Source organism: Sus scrofa, chromosome Y (genome assembly GCF_054392235.1).
Source record: "Sus scrofa isolate SSC_HxYL_T2T_F1_AM1 chromosome Y, Sscrofa_HxYL_maternal_Yorkshire_Landrace_v2.0, whole genome shotgun sequence".
Taxonomy (NCBI): domain Eukaryota; kingdom Metazoa; phylum Chordata; class Mammalia; order Artiodactyla; family Suidae; genus Sus; species Sus scrofa.
This window is the reverse complement of record NC_139402.1, coordinates 4,156,654-4,177,287: the sequence shown is the minus strand read 5'-3', so window position 1 is coordinate 4,177,287 and position 20,634 is coordinate 4,156,654. Positions and strand designations below refer to the sequence as shown.

General features: G+C 51.5%; 1 long non-coding RNA gene across 4 annotated transcripts in view; it reads left to right on the top strand.

Moving 5' to 3' along the window:
• LOC102160243 (uncharacterized) overlaps window positions 1-16,467 on the top strand; it is a 54,063-nt gene extending 37,596 nt beyond the window's left edge. For 2 of the 4 annotated variants that reach the window (XR_014836214.1, XR_014836215.1), the window contains exon 8: window positions 12,745-16,467. This is a non-coding gene — a long non-coding RNA (uncharacterized LOC102160243). Of the gene's footprint in view, window positions 1-12,431 lie in introns of all 4 variants that reach the window. The other 2 variants (XR_014836213.1, XR_014836216.1) reach the window with 2 other exon arrangements.
• The last annotated feature ends 4,167 nt before the right edge of the window (window positions 16,468-20,634 follow it).

Here is a 20,634-nt window from a genome sequence, read left to right as displayed (position 1 = left end):
AGCTTGGGTCTGGTGTTGCTGTGGCTGTGGTGTAGGCTGGCACCTGCAGCTCCAGTTCAACCCCAAGCCCAGGAACTTCCATATGCCGCAGGTGCCGCCCTAAAAAGAAAGAGAAGAAATAGCATAAAAAAGAAAGACTTGGGCGGTCCCATGGTGGACTAGAGAGAGTGGGTCTTGCCAGTGGCTGGTTAGAGGTCACCTTGGCATGAATTGACGGGTCTTCAGCTAAGGATGGGAATGAAACAGCAGAGGGACCAGTGGCTTCATCATTCTGCTTGAGTGTGTTTAAAATCATTTTCAGAGAAGCAGCCTCGGCCCTCATGGCTGCAGAAAGGGTGCCCTTGGGAGACCGTGAGCTGGATTTCAGGAAAAAAACAAGAAGAGCCAACAGTTCCCCCCCCGATGTCCCCAGGATAGCGTCCCCAGGGCCGGGAAACACTTACCCACCCCCTCGCTGACTTGAGAAAAGTCCGCGAGGATTATTGAAACAGGTGGGAATGGTGACCCAAACTCATAAACATTCCTAAAGCTGTGTGCGTGAACCCCAAAAGATGCTGAAATAGGGAAGCCACAGGAATGTTGCGAGGATGGCGTTCCCTCGCCCCCAGAGGGGGATAGAAGTTGTAAATATTTAAGGTAAGAGAAATGGTTCGTCCTCGACAAGAAAATAAGAGAGGCTATTGGAGGAAAAGACCTGTTCATTTTCTTGGAGGACTGAGTGAAAACAGTTACAAAAAAAAAAAAAAAAAACCTCAAAAACCTCAAACTGGAACCCTTCTCAGTTATGACATCAGGTCCTTGGGTGAACGTGAAATGCGTTCCTTTCTCAGAGCGAGACAGGGTTTGCAATTCAACACATCCATTGCACGACTATCATTGGAGCACCTAAGCGCCTATGCGTCCATGTGCTGCTTGTGGGCAGCAGATGGTAAAAATGGAAATGTGACCTGAAAGAAAGGGAAAGATTCCAGGGATGCTCACACCTTCTCAAGGGCATCTTTTCTACCTCGAGAAAGGAGAGGGCACTGCCAAGGTGAGAGACGACTCCCCTCTTGCAGACACAGGCTGTCTGGGGTAGACCAGATGTCCCAGTTGAATCTGCCAACAGAGACTCTGACAGGTTGTAATTTGTGAATGAAGGGCAGCTCTTGAACCTAAAATCAGCGCCATCAGGGAACGGCAAAGAATGGGGAATCGGGGAGTTCCTGCTGTGGTTCAGCAGATTAAGAACCTGACATAATGCCCAGGAGAATGCAGGTTCCATCCCCGGCTTCCATCGGTGGGTTAAGGATCCAGCGTTGCTGCACACTGCCGTGGCTCAGATCCATGGTTCCTGTGGCTGTGGCAAAAGCCTGCAGCTGCAGCTCCGATCAACCCCTTGCCTGCGAACTTCCATATGCCACAGGTGTGGCCCTAAAAATAAAAAGGCAATCTGGTGAAGATGACGGAAGACCTGTCTAGGGGGGACACTTGAATTCCAGCTGTGGCCCAGTGCGTTGTAACTCTGTCGGACGGGGAGAAATTAGGATGTGCAAATGCTGTGATCGTGTCACATTCAGAGGTTACTCAAGTGGCCCAAAGTGACAGCATCGGGACAGAGTTGGGACGTGGCCCAGCATTAAGGTCGGGCGGAGAGGTTTTTCTCACCAATGCCTGGCCACTCCCGAAGGTCCCCAGGCCAACTGGAATGGCTCAGTGTGGACTTGCAGATTCTCAAGTGTCCGATGAGGAACTTGCGAGAAAAGTTTCCGGTGGGGCAAGAACATGCATGTGGGGGCAGCGGGATGTCCCTGGAAACGCTTCTGTTCGGAGAGCGGGCACATGTGGGCTCCTAGAGGTCCTTTTGCGTATCCTGGGTCAGGCATGTGCCCTACCATTTTCCCGGAGCGTAGAAAGCATCCTTCTTACCTGCCCCCAGTCAGAGGCATTGAAAGCATTGTTTCTTTTTTTTGTTTCTTTTATTTGAAAGTCACTCCCGTGGCCTGGGTCCCAGGGAAGCTCTGAAGCTGAGTTTCCTTCCTGCGATTGTGGGAGAAATTCAGTGTGATGCATACGGACCAGCATCCGTGACCATCCAGCATTGTTTCTTTGTAACTCTTAGGTGTATATGTTCACATGTATTTCCTTCCCCATCCTCCGCCAGATGCATTGGTTTCAATGTAGTTGTTTGTTCTCAAGATGTGGGGGGCTTGAAGCCGAATCACAGACTTGCTGCCTTCTGCACGGGAAGCAGTCCTTTCCTGCACACACACAGGTCAGCCTTTTCCTGGCGCCCAGCCCTGAATGGGGCTCCAGGTGTGTGTCACGGGCAGAGCTCATGCAGTAGAGGTTCAGGGAGGTGTCTATGCATCAGATACATGGGATCATAATCCGCTTGACTTGCACCTGTGACCAGATGGTTCAAGAGGGCATTAAACCGCACGCCTGTCCCTGCTGTCCCAGAGAACACGTAGGATGCATCCTGGGTGCACAGCCCTTTAGGAAACATGAGCCACGGGCTCACGGGGCCAGCCCCGTTCCTGTACCAGTGGGAGATGCTTTAGGGTTGGCTCCTACCCTTGTTTGAAATCCTTGGTAACTCACACTGCAGAGTGCTTTGAACCAAAAGGAAATCTGAGGCGGGGGAAGCTCTACCAGTCTGCGTCCCGAAGCACATTTCCAGACGTGTGAGTGGATATGCAATTGACAGATGATACAGGGATGGGTAAATAATAGACTAGACGAGTAGACGGCAGATAGCTCAATGGGTGATCCCTGCTAGGAAAAAAATAGAACAATGATGGAGATAGTAGACGGATCAGTAAATAGGTGATAGACGTAGATTAGATGATGGTAATACAGAGAAATTGGTAGAGATAGAGGCATACGACAGGGATAGATAAATACACGATGAGAAGAGGGATGGGCTGGGAATTGGGCTCGTAGATGCAGACGCTTGCCTTTGGAATGGAGAAGCAAGGAGGTCCTGCCGTCTAGCCCTGGGAACTCCATCTAGTCACTTGTGACGGAGCCTGATCATGTGAGAAAAAGAATGTGTATGCGTGTATGTGTGTATTTTTGTGTGTGACTCGGTCACCTTGCTGTGCAGTAGACACTTGACAGAGCATAGTAAACCAACTACAGTGGAAACAAGAAAAAGCGTTATTGAACAAAAGAGGATACTGCTTAATTGCCAAAGGGATGAAAAAGGAGGATGATACAGATGATACGAGGATGGAAAGGTGGTAGCAATGGATGAATAGATACATAGATGTGGAAGATGAACAGATAGACACATGGGTGGACAAACGGATGGATGGAAGGATAGATTTTAAGTAGAGAGAGGAGAGGTAAGTAAATAGATGATAGGTAGATTCTTGGATGATAGATTCTTGGATGATAGATGAATGATGACTGCTGAGTGGAAGATAGAGAGGTAATTGCTAGATAGATACATAGATTGTAGATAAATGACTAGAGGACAGATTTTGATGGATGACAGCTATGGAGGGGTGGATGGTTAGATGGGTGGACAGGTAGATGATAGATAATGTTGCAGGTCTCTGTTGGGCTGTTGTGTTAACTCCTCTGGAACCACACGTGCCCTTCCATGCAAACCACGCTTCTTCCAATTTGAGACGTGAGAACATGAAGGCTCAATGCACCGTCCTCAGAGGTCCTATACGGAGGACTCGGACTCAGCCGAACATGAGTTTCCACCACGAAAACGGCAGCACCCAAGTGTCCCCAGCCCCCCTCCCCACCCTCCACCCCCATCTCTCTCTGGCTCTGTCTCCCAGCACCATCAGTCCATCCAATGTCAATCCCAGGAGGAGGCTTTACTGGAGAATCACCCGCCACCAGGAGCAAAGCCCACCCCTCCCAGCCAGGAGCATGCCCTGCAGCATGTAGAGGACAGAGCGGGTCCAGGCAGGTGGGGGCAGTTAGGGAATGTCCCCCCCAACCCCGGCACCCACACAGAGGAAATAATTCACCAGTCATCGTGGCCAAAACCAACCCCAAAGATTGCACAACACAGCCTACACGGGTACACAGGGGCTCTCCCTCGCTCCCGGGGCAGGGGCCGAAGCCTCCCCCAGACAGCATCGTCACGGACAGCCAGGGTCTCTGCACAGCCTCCCCGCCCAGCCAGTGGTCACTCTGTTCCTTTGAGGCATATAACACCTATAACACAAGGCGCGGTGGTTTGCAAAACGCACCTGTGGTGGGTTGCAAAACGCACCTGGCTCGCGGATGGAGAATTATGAGTCTAAACACCCAGAGACGCTGTGTTATTCAGCTCAGGCTGCCCCAGCCACGTACCGCAGATGGCGGTGCTTCAAAAAAGAAAGAAAGAAAGAAAGAAAGAAAGAAAGAAAAACAGACATTTATTGACTCACCATCTTCTTGGAGGCCAGAAACCTGAGATCAAAGTGGCTGCGAGCTTGGTGTCTGGTGGGGATTCTCTTCTCTGCTTATCAATGGATGTCTGCCTTCCTGCTGTGTCCTCACGTGGTAGAAAAAGAGAGAGGGTGTCTCTTCTAATGTGGCCGAGACCGGCCTCTGTCCAGTGGGCCCCATGAAGTCTCAGAGGCAGAGTTGGGATGAAGCAGAAAGAACAGCTCTATGGCTCTGCCAGGCAGAGGCGGCCCCGGCAGGTGAGCCCCTCCCAACGGGGTCCTCCCTTGAGAGGGGACAGCCAGGGCTCTTAGAGGTTGAGCTCCAAACCAGGGCTGTTGATGAGGATGCGGGAGCCTGCCTTCTGCTCCCTCCAGAGGTCATTTCTTTATCCTTTTTTTTTCTTTTTTTTTTCTTTTCTTTTCTTTTTTTTAGGGCCGCACCGCCAGCATATGGAGGTTCCCAGGCTAGGGGCTGAATGAGCGCTGCAGCTGCCCGCCTAGACCACAGCCACAGCAACATGGCATCCACGCTGCATCTGAGACCTACACTGCAGCTTGCAACGATGCCAGGTCCTTAACCTGCTGAGCCACCATGGGAACTCCGTATAGGTCATTTCAGAGTCATCACAGCCACAGTTGGGGGTCCAGGGATGGTGCCTGGTGGTCTGTGGGGTGATGGCACCTTGCCCTTCTCTCTGCAGTGAAGACGGCTCACCAAGGAAGCAGTGTTGGGGAGAGTTTCAGAGACACAGAAAACCCCACATGCAACAGAACTCTACCTAGAAAGGAGCCATGAGGAAAAGAAAGCTGTTGAGCAGGGAAGAGAGCATTTGTGCAAAGCCGGTTAGAGTAAGTTCAAGGCCGAGGCCAGGCTGAATGTCATGGAGACTATTTCAGCCCGTTTTTAGCTGTCACCATGTCTCCTCAGCACGAACTCTGGAGTCAGCCTTTTGAGACGGAGGGAGGCCTGGAAGGTGAAAGGCAAAATGTTTCCTTCAAAACACGGGGACGCAGGGGCTGGTCCACGGTTTCAATAAAGGCGCTAATCGTGTGGGCTCAGGGCCTCACTGTCATGAGTGCATTTCACCTTAATTACGTCCTTACCCCAAATACGCCTGTGCTGGGCGTAGGGCTTCAACCCATGAATTTTGGAGAGACACAAACACTGAGCCCGTAACAGGTGGAATGATCCAGCAGCACACATTCCGTGCATGGAAATGAGATTTCTGGAGTTCCCGGTGGCTCAGTGGAAACGAATCTGACTAGTATCCATGAAGATGCAGGTTCGATCCCTGGCCTTGCTCAGTGCGTTAAGGACCCGGCATTGCCGTGAGCTGTGGTGTAGGTCGCAGACGCGGCTCGGATCCCGCGTTGCTGTGGCTGTGGTGGAGGCCGGCAGCTGCAGCTCCGATTGGACCCCTGGCCTGGGAACCTCCATATGCTGCAGGTGCGGCCCTAGAAAGACAAAAAAAGAAAAGAAAAGAAAAGGAGATTTCCCACCGTGCGGTCCTTAGCCCAGCGAAACGTTAGGTGAAATATCGGTCAGAAGTGAAAGAGAAAATCATTGCCCTCAGCTGGCCCCCCTCCAACGGCTTCTTCAAATTTTATTCTCCATTTCCTGCTGCACGTGGGTTCCACCCAGAGACCAGTCCTGGACATGAGTTTATTTTCTTAGCGGGGGGGTGGGGTGGGGCGGGGTGCATGCGTGCGTGCATTTCTGCCTGTTTCTGTGCACATGCGTGTTTGTGCCTGTGCTGCTGTGTACGTGTGCATGTGTTTCTGCATGAGTTTACAGATACCTGGGTGTGTCTGTCTACCTGTCTGTGTGTCCCACGCAAAGCACCCCTCTTCTCACCTCTGAGCTTTTCTGCACTCTCTCCCACTCCCTAAATGCCCATCCAGGGAACTAGGAAAAGAACGAATTCCTTGAAACGTCTCTCCTTTGTGTCGTGACCTGCGTGTCTCCACGCCCAGGTTGGGAACAGAGACTTTTGACTCTGTCCCACAGCACAGCGTATTTCTATTCGCATAAATCCTGCGTTACACCACATCTTCAAACGTATTTCCAGGAGGAAAACAAAACAAAACAAAACAAAAACGTTGCCCCGGAGGGATTTCTGGCAGATGCATGAGAACTGGCTTCAATGCTTAGCGACCGTATCTGAAACGTCATGCAGCAAACACATCACGGGAAAATATCCTGTCTACACATATCACACGATGGGTGTTGGCCACGGATTTCTCTCTGGGGCATGGAGATTGTGCTGGATACCTCCACGTATGGGTCGGTTAATCTGGGCGAATGAGGCTTCTGTCCCGTAAACACACACACACATACTCACACACACACACCCACACTCATACCATCGTGAAGCCCAAATTCACCACGTACCCATCATCTCCCTACAGCCCACGGTGACCTCTGAGCAAGAGAAGAAACAGACACAGCGCCCTGCCACATTTTACAGATGGTGAAACCCAGAGCTGGCTGATACACGGATACATCTCTCCCACAGATAATATAACTTTGAAAAAAATATCCACTGATATATATGGCTGTGATCCTTTCTGCTGGGCAACAAAGTAACTCAGGGATCCATATCCACATGCCCCTTCTCTCTCAGCTTCTTTTCCCACAGAGATGAGCACAGAATCCTGGGGAGCACTCCCTGTGCTGCTCAGCAGGTCCCCGCTGGCCCATCATTCCATAGACCTCAGGGTGCACCTGCCAACCCCACACCCCCCATCCGTCCCTGCCCCCACCTGTCCCCTTTGGTGACTGTAAGATTGTTTTCAAAGTCTGTGCGTCTCTTTCTCTTCTGCAAAGAGGTTGGTTGGTGTCCTTTTTTAGATGCCACATTTCAGTGGTATCATATCCTGTTTGTCTATCCCTGTCTTTTTATCGCTGCCCCTTCAATCCTTTTGCTTCATGTCCTTACCAGCACATAGTGTTGGGACTATTGGTATGTAAGCCATTCGAATAGATGCGTAGTGGTCTCTCCTTGGTGTTTGTTGTTGTTGAAATTTTACAGAAGTAGAGTGGACTCTGAGTGTCGTGTTACTTTCTGCTGGACACCAAAGTGATGCAGGGGTCCCTGTCCACGCATAACCATTCTCTTTCAGATTCTTTTCCCACATGGATGATCACAGAATATTGGGTAGCGTTCTCTGGACTAGACAGCAGGTCCCTGCTTGGCCCATCGTAGGCGGATTTGGTCATGCAGGTCATGCAGGTCATGCAGGTCATTCAGGATTTGGTCATGCAGGTCAGCTCCAGAAGGAGCAGAGGAAAAGAACGCGTCCTGGTGACAGTTATGGGGACGGCTCCTGGAAGTGGGTGTCCTGGAGCCCCCTGCCTCCACAGAAACACGATCCCCTGAACATCACAGGACAGAAGTGCGTGCTTGCCTGGGCCAGACGGCGGAGGTGGGGATGGGGGTGGGGGAGGGGGCCAGCTCAGGTATCAGACTCAGTAAAGCTCCCAAGCAGCTGTGCCTCCATCCCCCCAGGGGAGGTGACTTAATCTGTTCTGGAAAAAGCCCTGGCAGAGGCAGCGAGCTGCGAAGCTGAGAACCTGTGGCGTCTGCAGAAAGCTGGGACGAGATCTTAGACCCTCTATCAGGCTTATCTGTCCCCTTCCTTTGCAAAAGCCCCCGCCTCCCATGCCAGAGGCGTTTGCCGTTTGCTTCTTTGCTGTAACATCTCCATATGTTACCGCCTACAGGGGGAAAAAAATGTAGCCTGTTGGGAAAATGTTTTTTGCAAATGTGACCTTTTTGAGGATAAACCCTTGGAGTCCCAAAGAGGGTCTCCGTAGCCTTCCAGTACTATGCCTGTCTCTGAGAGGAAAAAACAAACACACTTGGGAAAGATTTAAAGAAACAAAACAAAACAAAACAAAAAGCCAGGGCACTTTTGCAAAGCTGCCCTAGGAGCATTTGGCGAGCCTGAGTGAGGGAAAACTCGGGGGCCTTTGTGAGAACACCTGTCAGGTCATGTCTGGGGGCTGTAGGAAGAGCGGGCAAGGACCACCTGCACCTTTGCAGAGATGAGCAGCTGCGAGAGAGGCAGGACCAAAGCACCATTAGTCTGGGCAGCGGACTGGACCCAGGCATCTCTGCATGCACAGAACTCGCCTTTAAAGAAAAAAAATGTTTCTGAAACGTTTCGATCATTTCCTGGCTATGGCCCCAAAAGCACAGGCGAGGAAAGAAAAACATAAATAAATTGGACTTGGTCCAAACGGAAAACTTTTGTGCATGGAAAGACACGCTCGAGAGAGAGAGAGAAAGAACCCACAGAACGCGAGACGATGTTTTTAAGTCATGTCACAGTGAGGTCTATGGAACCACGGGTCAATGGGGACCCGCCGTCGAGCACAGGGAGCTCTACCCAGAGTGCTGCGATCTTCTGTGTGGGGAGAGAATCTGAAAGAGAAGGGATGTGTGGACACCGACCCGAGTCACTCTGTTGTGCAGCAGCAAGAATCACAGCCTTGTCAAATCAACTCAACGTCAATGAAACTTTAAAAAAATGAAAAAAAAAAAAAGTTGCCAATCACGTATGTAATAGGCGATCCATTTCCAGAATTTGGAAAGAACTCCGGCGCAACCACAGCAAAACACAAACAGCACGATTAAAAAGTGGGCAAAGGAGCGGTACAGCTGTTGCTCCTAAGGAGGTCCACAGACGGCCAGTAAGCACACCATACGATGCTCATCATGCATAGACGTTTGGGAAATGGATTAAAAACCACGATGAGAGGAGCTCCCGTGATGGCTCAGTAGGTTAAGAACCTGACTCGTATCAGAGAGGATGGGGTTCGATCCCTGGCTTCGCTCAGTGGGTTCAGGATCCGGCGTTGCCCCGAGCTGTGGGGTAGGACACAGATGCGGCTCGGATCCGGCGTGGCTGTGGCAGTGGTGTAAACCCGCAGCTGCAGCTCCGATTGGACCCGTGGCCTGGGAACTTCCACGTGCCCGAGATGTGGCCCGAAAAAGAAAAATGGGGGGTAGGGAAACACGTACTGACTTGCTTGGGTCATAACAAAGCACCCAAGACAGGCAGCTCCAACCACAGCCGTTTTCTGTCTCGCGGCTTCTGGGGGCTGAAAATCAGAGGTCGGGGGGCGGGTCCCTCCCAAGGCCTCTCTCCTCCCCTGTCCTCCCAGGGCCGTCCCTCTGTGTGTGTCTGTGTCCTGACCTCCTCTTCGTCTAAGGACCCCCATCCAGGGGCATCAGGACCCCCCCTCGTGACCTCATGTCACCTCCATCCCCTCTTGAAAGACCCCGTCTCCAAACCCAGCCCCATCCTGAGGTCCGGGGGTCAGGGCTTCAACCTATGGATTTTTAGGGGCGCCCACGTCAGCGCGCCAGAGACGCTCAGGGCAAGGTTCACGTCTTCCCTTCCGCAAAGCTCCCCGCCTGCGCGGGCGAAGTGAGGTCTACACAGACCCACTGACACGCGCCCTGTGCGCTTGGTCTCCATCAGAGAATGCAGCGCTCCCCTGGTGCCCTCATTCCAGGGGCCGACAACCCTGATCTGACGGCGCCAAAGGAACCAAGACCACGCTCGCATCCTTCCTCTGTGCTGTCGAGAATGTGTCCTGGCGCCTCTGGACACAGGGGAGGCAGCAGCAGAGGGAAGAGTCGGGCGGGAGGGAACCTCCCTCGCTCCCCTGCGCAGGGTGCTTCTCTTCCTGCGGTTATCGTCCAATGAAGATGGTTAGTGAGCATCTCTTTTCACCCCCTTGGTGGCCCTTGGGTACATGCCTCACGTCACCTCCATAACCAGTTCATCAAACAGATAAAGTCTCAGCAAACACAGCCTGAACATGAATCCTTTGTTGTTCTTTTGAGGCATCTGGAGGTTCCCAAGCTAGGGGTTGAATCAGAGCTACAGCTGCAGGTCCATACCACAGCCACAGCCACAGCCACACAGGATCCGAGCCATGTCTGCAACCTACGCCCCAGCTCACGGCAACGCCGGGTCCTTAACCCACGGAGCGGGGCCAGGGATCGAACTCGCATGCCCATGGACACTAGTCGGGTTCGTAACCTGCTGAACCACCACAGGAACCTCCAGAAATGCTCTTTTAGAACCAAGGTGTCTTGACTTGCCAAGACTCAGAATCCCCTTTTCTTCCTGCATCCTTGCATTGGCTTCATCCCCGTTGGACCGGGACGGATAGAGACAACTCAGAAACCAAGAAAAGAACTTAAAGAAGGGTCTGGTCTTTCCTGATCCCCAGGGCCCCTCCCTGGAGGTGGGGGGGACCAGCTTTGTTTTCCATTTATGTGGAAACACAAAAGCCACGTAGCCTGGGTTTTTTTTTTCTTCTTCTTCCTCCTGAACTTTCCTTTCATTGTTTTCCCTGGCACTCGGCCCTGAGGGAGACTCTAGCAGCCTCCTCCTTGCAAAGCCTGAGTGATGGGGGGGGGGCACCCCGCAGGGGCCAGGGTGGCTCCTGTAAATTTGGTCCCCTAGAGCTGTTCACCTGGAAGACGGGAGAACCCATCTCTCCCCGTAAAGACTTTAGCGCCTCTCTAAGCGAAGGGAGTCAGAAAGAGAAACAAACACCATATGAGACCACTTCTATGTGGAATCTAAAATATGGCACCAATGAACCTGTCTGCTGAACAGAAACAGACCCACAGCCACAGAGACCAGACTTGGGGTTGCCGAGGAGGGAGGGGGAGGGCGTGGGAGGGACCGGGGGAGTCTGGGATTAGCAGATGCAGGCTATCGTCTAAGATGGATAAACAACCAGAGAGCTCAGGAAACTATCCAGTCACTCAGGATGGCACGTGATGGAGGAGAATGTGAGAAAAAGATATATATATACGTATATGAACTGGGTCACTTTACAGCAAAAATTGACAGGACATAAATCAACTATAATAAAAAAAAGTTTAAGATCAATTTCCAGGAAAAAAAAAAAAAAGTCTGTGAAATGGCTTGTCCTAAAGGAAGAAAGCCAGCTAAAAATAGGGTGACGCGGACTCACCGCCATGGAGAAAAGACCTGTGGTCTCCAAGGGGGAAGGGGAGGGAGTGGGCTGGACGGGGAGTTTGGGGTTCGTAGATGCAAACTATGATGCTGACAATAGATAAGCCATGAGGTCCTGCTGTCCAGCACAGGGACCTCTGTCCAGTCTCAGGATAGACCACGATGGAAGAGAATATGAGAAAAATAATGCGTGTGTGTGAGTGTGTGTGAGTGACTGGGTAACTTTGCTGTACAGCAGAAATTGACAGAACATTGTAAATGAACTATACTCAAAAAAAAGTTTAATTAGAAAAATCAAAATGCGGTGGCTCTTCGGACTTTCTTTTGCATCTGGTTCGCTCCTGCCCTCATCAGATTCATGACCTCCCAGAATCTTGGCTTTGAATGTCACGACTTCCCCCAGCCATCCCATCCCGTATATTTTGTGCAGGATACGAGGGAAGACGCCCAGCACAGACACACGCCAGCATCGGAAAGGCAGAAAGAGGAAAATAACCGATTTGCCAAAGTCATCGGACCCATGTAATCACGACCATCCCGAGGGGAGGGCGTAAAGCAAGACCACATGCTCTGGGTCCCCCCACCAGCAGCAGAACCCCGCCGTTTATAAAATTCGGGTGCTGCTATGGTTTTCTCCAAGAAACGCCTCGCTTTCTTACCCTAACCCGTACATACATCTGTGCTCTTTTTTTTTTTTTTTTTTTTTGCTTTTTGGGCCACCCCTGCGGCACATGGAGGTTCCCAGGCTAGGAGGCGCATCGGAGCTACGCCACAGCCACAGCCACAGCCACACCAGATCCCTAACCCCCCACACGCGCGGCCAGGAATCGAACCCACATCCTCATGGGTACCGGTCGGCTTCATTCTCCACGGAGCCACCATGGGAACTCCCTGGGCTGACTCTTAAAAATCGTTCCTAGGCGGCCCCGTCGTGGCTCAGCAGAGCCGTCAGGTCCCTGACAAGCAGAGCTCCCCTCATTAGCACCAGCTCCTGCTGAGGAGGCAGCACTAACGGGTGGGCTGTATCGCGTCCCCTCCCCACAGGGGACTTGTCTACACTGGAGCCTCGGAGATGCAGTGTCTGTGAGCCTCGGGGTCATAATGCCCAGTCCTCCCTCGACGGTCAAGGAGAAGCAGCCTTTACACTTGCCTGGACACCATGGCTCTTTGTTCTAACGTGACACCACGGGGCTCTGCCAGCACTAGGGCCCGTCCACCTGGAGCCAGAGGCAAACTTGGCATCGCAGAAACCCCACAGTAAAGTGCGGACTGGGAAAAGGAAAAAAAATCCCTTATCCCAGGTTTATTTATTTTTTATACATTTCTTTATACGCTTATTTCTTTATTTGCTTTTTAGGGCCACACCCACAGCGTATGGAAATTGCCAGGCTGAGCTGATTCGGAGCTGAAGCTGCTGCCCTGCGCCACCGCCACAGCAACGCGGCATCCGAAACGGGTCTGTAATCTACACCACAGCGCACGGCAACATCAGATCCTTAACCCACTGGGGGAAGCCAGGGATCGAACCCACATCCTCAGGGATACTAGTTGGCTTCATTCCCGCTGAGCCACGATGGGAACGCCCCTTTATCCCAGTTTGAATTTAGGAATCTGACCAGGGGCTCTTTTTGAGGTGATTATGGAGAGATTATGGGGAAAATAGAATATTCCTGTTTTACCAAATGTCATCGAACCTTTACAGAAAGCTCCATTATATGGCCATGTATACATTGTATGCAATTAAATACAAGGAGATACAATGGTATATAAATACACACGTATGCATTCTTTATACATACACATGGCTGTTTATAACCGCTCTGGGAATCCCTTTGTTTCCATCCCTATGTTGGTGGGAACAGGGTGGGGGGTGCTTTGGTGCTGCAGCTTTGTCGTGGCAGGTTGAAGAGTCAGACACACCATCCATCATCGGGGGCTCCCTGGGGACTCCCCAGGGACTCCTGTGATGGCTTCGCCGGTGGGCAACAAGAGAGAGCCAGGTCTAGCTTTGCAGGTGGATGAGAGCCTCAAGCTCCCACTGGACTCGTGGGGTCCACGTCTCAGTCCCGTGGGTGGAACATGTCTACAGGTACCTGTCAGGTTTGGGCAGTGGCCTGGGAGAATGTTTACCAGGCTGGTCCTGGGCTGGTACCCACGGTGTGTGGTTGGGTGAGTCCAGGCTGGTCCTGCGATGGCTGAGGACATGCAGGCTGGTCCTGGGCTGGTACCCACGGTGTGTGGTTGGGTGAGTCCAGGCTGGTCCTGTGATGGCTGAGGACATGCAGGCTGGTCCTGGGCTGGTACCCACGGTGTGTGGTTGGGTGAGTCCAGGCTGGTCCTGCGATGGCTGAGGACATGCAGGCTGGTCCTGGGCTGGTACCCACGGTGTGCGGTTGGATGAACGGAGCGTGGGGAGAAGAGGAGGATGCTGGTGGGGTCTCCGTGGGTCCTCCGGTGCTCTGCATCCTGCCCTGGGTCGCCCTGGGCATCCCAAAGCTTTGTCTGGCAAGGACAGGTCCCTGTCTCCCACCAACAGCCCTTCTGGTCCCTCAGAGCCTCAGCTGCTGTGCCCCCGGCGGGGGGGCGGGGAGGCGGGGGGACAGTTGCCACAATTACACTTTTCCTAACACTGCTTTACGACGCTGAACCTCCTTGACTTCCGAAGACCTCATTAGCAGAACCTCGGGCTCAATGGACAGATAAAGCGTTAAACCAGGCTGTGATTCCCGCATTCCTGCCTTTTTCCGCTTCTGAGATGGGAACTCCGCCAAAGGAGAAACTATTTCTCTGAGAACTGGATTGGTTGAAAAGCATGTGCATGGATGTCGTGCCAGTGGAATCCCAGCACGGACTTTTCATCCTTCCTCTCTCTTTTTTTCACCTTTTGGTTTGGCGTGACTTTTTTTTTTTTTTTTTTTTTAAATCTTCTTAGTGCTGAAGGCACCTCCGAAAAGCACACACAGAAAAGAACTTAACAGGTTTTCTCTTCGTAAAGTATTTCACGGTCTAACGTGTCAGTGTCTTCCATTTGCATGTGTGTGTTTCCACCAAGAAAAATACATCCTTCTGCCGGCACATGAAGTTAAACTTTACAGTCAAATAATGGAGCACACCTCGCCCGAACGCCAGAGGCATGAAGCAAACGGATTCTTCTCTCCCTGGCAACCTTGGAAATGTGCTCAGTTATTTTTATGGATTCTTTGAGCCAACATAAAATGCAAGGGGTATTCCAGCTGGGTAATTAAAATCCTAATGTTCGTGAAGTTTGTGAAATTCATGCCTCATCCCCCTCAGTTGTCTGTGATCCAAGGATCCCCCAGGCATCTTTCTCTCCTCTCAACTGTTCTTTTTCCTTTTTTAATTATTTTTTTAGGGTCCCACCCTCAGCGTATGGAGGTTCCCAGGTGAGGGGTCGAATCGGAGCTGCAGCTGCAGGTCTACACCACAGCCACAGCCACACCGGATCCAAGCCTCATCTGCAAACCACACCACCGCTCACGGCAACACCGGACCCTTAACCCACGGAGCGAGGCCAGGGATCCGACCTGCATCGTCATGGATACTAGTGGGATTCTTAACTCGCTGAGCGCTCCCCTCACCCCTGGGAACTCCTTGTAGCCCTAATATAAACCCCCATCATGGAGCAGAAGCAATATTGGGAGGGCTTTCCTGGAAGAAGCCCAGACTTTGACCCCCGGGTGTGATGTTTTATTTCTCTGAAACTCCAAGACTTTTCAGTGTGTTGAGGGGACCCAAGGATCCGCTCCAGGATTACAGAAACGGTGATGGATGGATTAACTGTTCCACGGTCGCCGTGGCTGTGGTGGAGGCCGGCAGCTCTCATTCAACCCCTAGCCTGGGAACATCCATGTGCCACGGGTATGGCCCTAAAAGGCACACACGCACACACACACAAAGACTGCCATTGCATATGTACATGGAGCGGATGGCCGACAGGGACCTGCTGTCGAGCACAGAGAACTTGACCCAATATTCCGCGATCATCTCTGGGGAAAGAATCTGAGAGAGAATGCACGTGTGTACGTGTGTCTCTCCATCCCTTTGTCGTCCAGCAGAAACCATCACAGCCTCGCACGTTAACTCTACTTCAGTACAACGTCAAAAAACAGACGTAAGAATACAATAAAACACGGCCGTTGCAGCAGGTGGGAAACAGAAGAGCAGGCACCTGTGACCTTGGGGTATACCCAGAAGGCCATGGTGGATCAAAGTTATTTTCCTTTTCCAAGAATCCAAAAAAGAATATGCACGTGTGTGAGTGTGTGTGCGCACGCGTGTGCTTTTATGTGTAAATGAACCACCTTGCTGTACACTTGACGCTAGCAGAGCACTGGAAATCCATTATACTCAACTGGAGTAACCAGAAGGCGATGGTGGATCCAATTATTTTCCTTCTCCAAGAATCTGAAAAGGCATCCATGTGCGGGGTACGTCGGTGTGTGTACAGGAATCACTTTGCTGGACCCTCGAAATGAACACGACACAGGACGTGAATTATACGCCATTTGAATACCCAGAACGCCACGGTGGATCAAAGTTATTTTCCTTTTCAAAGGATCTACAAAGAAGAATGTGTGTGTCTGGGTGAAACTCCAAGCCCTCTCCATGGGTTGAGCGGACCCGAGGGTGGCAGGAGGATTACAGAAAGGGTGATGGGTGAACTGTCACACTGGTGCTGAGGCTGTGGGGGAGGCTGGCCCCTGCAGCTCCTGTTAGACCCCTAGCCCGGGAACATCCATGTGCTGCAGGTGCAGCCCTGAAATGCAAAAAAAAAAAAAAAGGCAGCTGTTGCATATACACTCTTGCACAACTCAGTATTATTTATTCTACTCCTGTAATGATGCTTCTACCTTTTTTTTTTTTTTTTTTTGGCCCTGCTTAAGGCACACCGAAGAAATTCCAGGGCCAGGTATTGAACCCTTGCCACAGCAGTGACCAGAGCCGCAGCAGCAGCAACCCAGGATCCTTAAGCCACGGCGTCACAGGGAATGCCACCACTTCTTATATCATCTATATATATACGCATACAATAATTATCTCAAAGCCTTCGAAAAACAAACGGTCTCGTATTCTTTCTCTTATGTAGTATTTCTCTTACCTGTACGGAAGTTTTCCATTCAGCAAGTAGGTGCGAATTCTGTGTCGCAGAAGGAAGTACAGTCTGTATGTCTCTGATCTCTCCTGAAAAAAAGAAAAAAAAATTTGAAAGCCTGGAACTGAAACCACAAAAGTGGAAATATGCAGAAATACATATGCTCCATTCCATGGCACAGCCAGCAGCCAAAAGGCAGCCTTGCGGCGGGGGCGGGGGGGGGGGGGTGGATGTTGCCACAGTACCCAGGTCTATGAAAAGGAGACCACGCCTGGACACAGGCTCATGATTTCCGTAATGCATCCTACATCCCAGAAGCAAGCCGTCAGGAGGGTCCCTGCTACCCACCCCCAAAATCTGTCCGTGGGAAGCAGCTCTGCTTTCCTGGTTGGAACTGCTCGTGTCAGCAATTCTCAGCACAACAGCTGAGCTGCACATGTGACGTCCACCCCCAGCCTGCTGGCGAGGCTGGACTGCGGTGGAGGTCCTCTGATCCAGATGCTTCGAGCTGCCCTCCTCCGCGGTCGGCGTGGGGTCAGCAGCTAGGTCGTCTTGGGGAGGAAGAGAGACAGACGGCTTGGTCCAGAGATGGGATGGCAAGGTGTGGCGTCCACCCCCAGCCAGGGCGTTCCCAAGGAGGAGGTGCTGGCATCTTTTTCCCGGGAAGGTCCCAACAGGGAGGCGACACTGACTGTGGCCGCAGGGTGTGTTGCAGGGCAGGACCGGGCGGCTGCCCAGGGGAGCAGATTTCTGGAGAGGAAACTGGCCTCCCACAGGGTGGGTATCACATGGATGGGAGAAATGCAGAAGCTGCAGGGATGGGCTGAAAACCTCGAGAAGCCTGTCCGACTGCAGGAAGGCTGGGGTCAGAGCCTCAGGGTTCCTTCCCGCCTTCCCTCGTCCACTCGCATCTCCTCTGCCTCCTCGGTCCCTCTGTCCTTTCTGCGCCCGGGTTCTCTTCTCCCATCCTCCTGGCTAATCCTCCAGTCTGACCGCTCAGAAAAGACCTTTGCCTCCAGCTAAGCTCAACTCCTCCCCTGCCCCTTCTAGGGCTGCACCTGCTGCATATGGAGTTTCCCAGGCTAGGGGTCGCACTGGAGCTACAGCTGCTGGCCGACACCCAGCCACAGCAACATGGGATCTGAGCTGCCTCCACGAGCTACACCGCAGCTCATAGAAATGCCGGGTCCTTAGCCCACGGCGTGAGGCCAGGGATCCCACCCGCATCGTCGCAGAGACAGTCGTCCTGGCCTTCACATTCTCAGCCACCACGGGACCGCCCAAGGTTTATTTTAACACTAAGGAGGCTCATAGAGGTTTGACACAAAGCGTTCATGGCAGCGACTTCCATGTTTTAGGAATTCATGGATTTTGCACAACAGTCCCCCCCAACACCACCGCCGCCCCGTTAGCAATAAAGCTGCCGTTTCTCGGTAACCGGTGAGCCCGGTACAGCAAAGCATTCTTGGGAAGAACAAACGTCCAGCCCCCTTAAGGGTGCCCGACTACAGCGCAGAGTTTCAGCAGCAGAGATGACGCCCTTCATGATACCCTTTGAAACTCAGAGTCACAAGCCCTTTGGACACACGAGGAAAACTGTGTGGATGGGGCTGGATTTGCAGAGCATTGTAATACAGCATGAAATCCCCAAGTTCAAGCCCTGCCTGTGCTTTCATTTCTGCCCAACACCCCTAACGCCAGCAGACAGAGAAGCGTTTGTTATGGTCAGAACAACAGAGCTGGTAAATAGGACCCAACACACACACACAGACACACAGACACACACACATATCCCCTCGACGGTTCAGGTGGAGCATTTTATTATTTTTTAATTTAATTAAAAAGATTTTTTGTTCTCTCTTAAGAACCACACCGATGGCATATGAAAGTTCCCAGGCAAGGGGTCGAATTGGAGCTGCAGCTGCAGGTCTACACCACAGCGAAAGCCACGCCGGATCCAAGCTACATCTTTGACCGATGCCACGCTCATGGCGACGCTGGATCCTTCACCTTCTGAATGGGGCCAGGGATCGAACTTACATCCTCATGGATACTAGTCAGGTTTTTAACCTACTGAGCCACAGTGGGAGCCCCAAGGCAGAACATTTTGGAGGGCAGATCCCACATCAGGCCCTAATATGCCCAGTTTCCAAAGAAGCGAGTTGACATTAGGCTGTGTCTGCTGGAGGTAAGCATGGTGGATGCTGTCTGCAGCGTTTGTTTGCAGCTGGCAAGTGTACAAAGCCTCCTTGGTTGGGTCTAATCAGAAGATTATCTGCCTGTCTAGACAGCGAGTTAGTCTCTGCCCGTGCAGATGGCGTGGGCTGGCGCTGTGGACCCGAGGTCTTTGACCGCAAAGCCTGGTTAGCTCTGTTACCCAGCAAGAACCATGACATCCATCCAGAGAATTAGCCGTTTGAATTCCAGCAGATAGCCTTGATACCTCGGACCAAGAACCTCCCACACAGTATTTACCTAAAGAGTGGCTCACTGAGATCATTTTTGGCAAGAGTCATGGATGATAATAAGTCATTATTTCCTACGCGTTCTCTTGCTAGTCTTTTTTTTTTTTTTTAAGCATGAGTTTTTTGTTAACTCTCCAGGGATGTTTTCACAACCTAATGGCCCCAGCTCCGGGTGCACACAAACCTTAAATTAGCTCAGGGTCTCCTCAGTTCCATGGCACATCTGGAATGGAAGAAGCCAAAGAAAGAGGTAATTGTCAAATGGGTGAAAAATAAAGAGAAGGAAGGCGCCCTCTGATAAAGTTTATTTTTAACAAAAGACACCCCTTTTATCACCTAGAATGTGCCCCGAGACACATCCTAGATGGGCGGGACCTTGCACCCTGCAGAGACCGTCTAGAGAACTTTTGCAGCGTGCTTCCCCCGTGCAGAAGCAATGTGCTTCTGCATCTCCTGTCTCTCTAACACCTCCAGGGAGGGAAAAGAACAGATGCAAAAGCTTGGGTCGGGACATCTGCAGTTTTCCCCTCACTGCATGCAGTGTTCCTTCTCTGCCTTTGAACAGTGTAGATCGGCAGGTGCAGACGCCAGCTTCCTTGGTTGAGGGTCAGCACTCCTGTTGGCCTCTCTTGGCGGTACTCCGTGATTTTCCAGGGCGGGGCATTAAATGACACAGCACAGGGAAAATATTTACCATTCTCTGTGGGTGTCAACAGGTAAAAACTGTCTACACCCTAATGCTCGAAAGGCTTCACGGACGTGATCTCTGGCGTCAGGACGGCTCCCATGATCCAAGTGGAAGCTGGAGTCAGAACCCAGGGTTTGGCTTCTGTGTCTGAGGGTTTCATGGCTGGTCTACACCACAGAGCGCTTCAGAACTCAGCCTTATCATTATATCTGGGGTGGTTTCTTCTTCTTTTTTTTTTTTTTTCTCCTTTTCCCATCAGGATCTTGGAGTTCTTTGCACACATAAATAAGTGTGGCTTTTCTCTCTGTGTGAAACACAAACTTTTTGCCAGAAATTCTTTATTTTCCCCCCTTCTTTTTTCATCTCATCTCCCTCCAACCAGACGGATCTAATGGCAGGAATAAAAACAACAACGGGGATTCAAGCAAGAATAGCTTAGTGTGGGTAGGAAGGTAGGACAACCCTTGCGTTTTTGTTCCAACATAAACCACGAGAGGAGAGATGACAGGAGAAATCCATTCCTAGCCAAGCCCCCGCCCTGGATTTTGAATCTGGAGGTGTGTTTCACTGGTGGTTTCCATGAGATGCCAAAAGATATTTCTCAATGGGAAATTCCTCAACAAGACAATCTGTGCACATCTGTTCCTGATGTTCCCCGGAAGCCCTCATAGCTGTGGAAAAGAATTATCTTTCTAGAAACACAGGGTTTTGCACAGCCTGGCCATTTTTCCTGCTGCCCATGGAGAAGGCGGGCTGAAGCCCCTGGTCCTGGCTCTTTGCCCCAAGCTGGTTTGCGTTTCTATAACTCTGAGCGTGAGAAGTTATCTGCCTCTGGAATCATACTCACTTGGAAGGCTGATCTCCTGTGTAGTTGTACCAGTGGGACATCAGGCATGGCTGGTTCTAGCAGCTCTTCAAGAAAGATCTTTTGAGGAGTTCTCGTTGTGGCTCAGTGGTTAACGAATCTGACTGGGAACCATG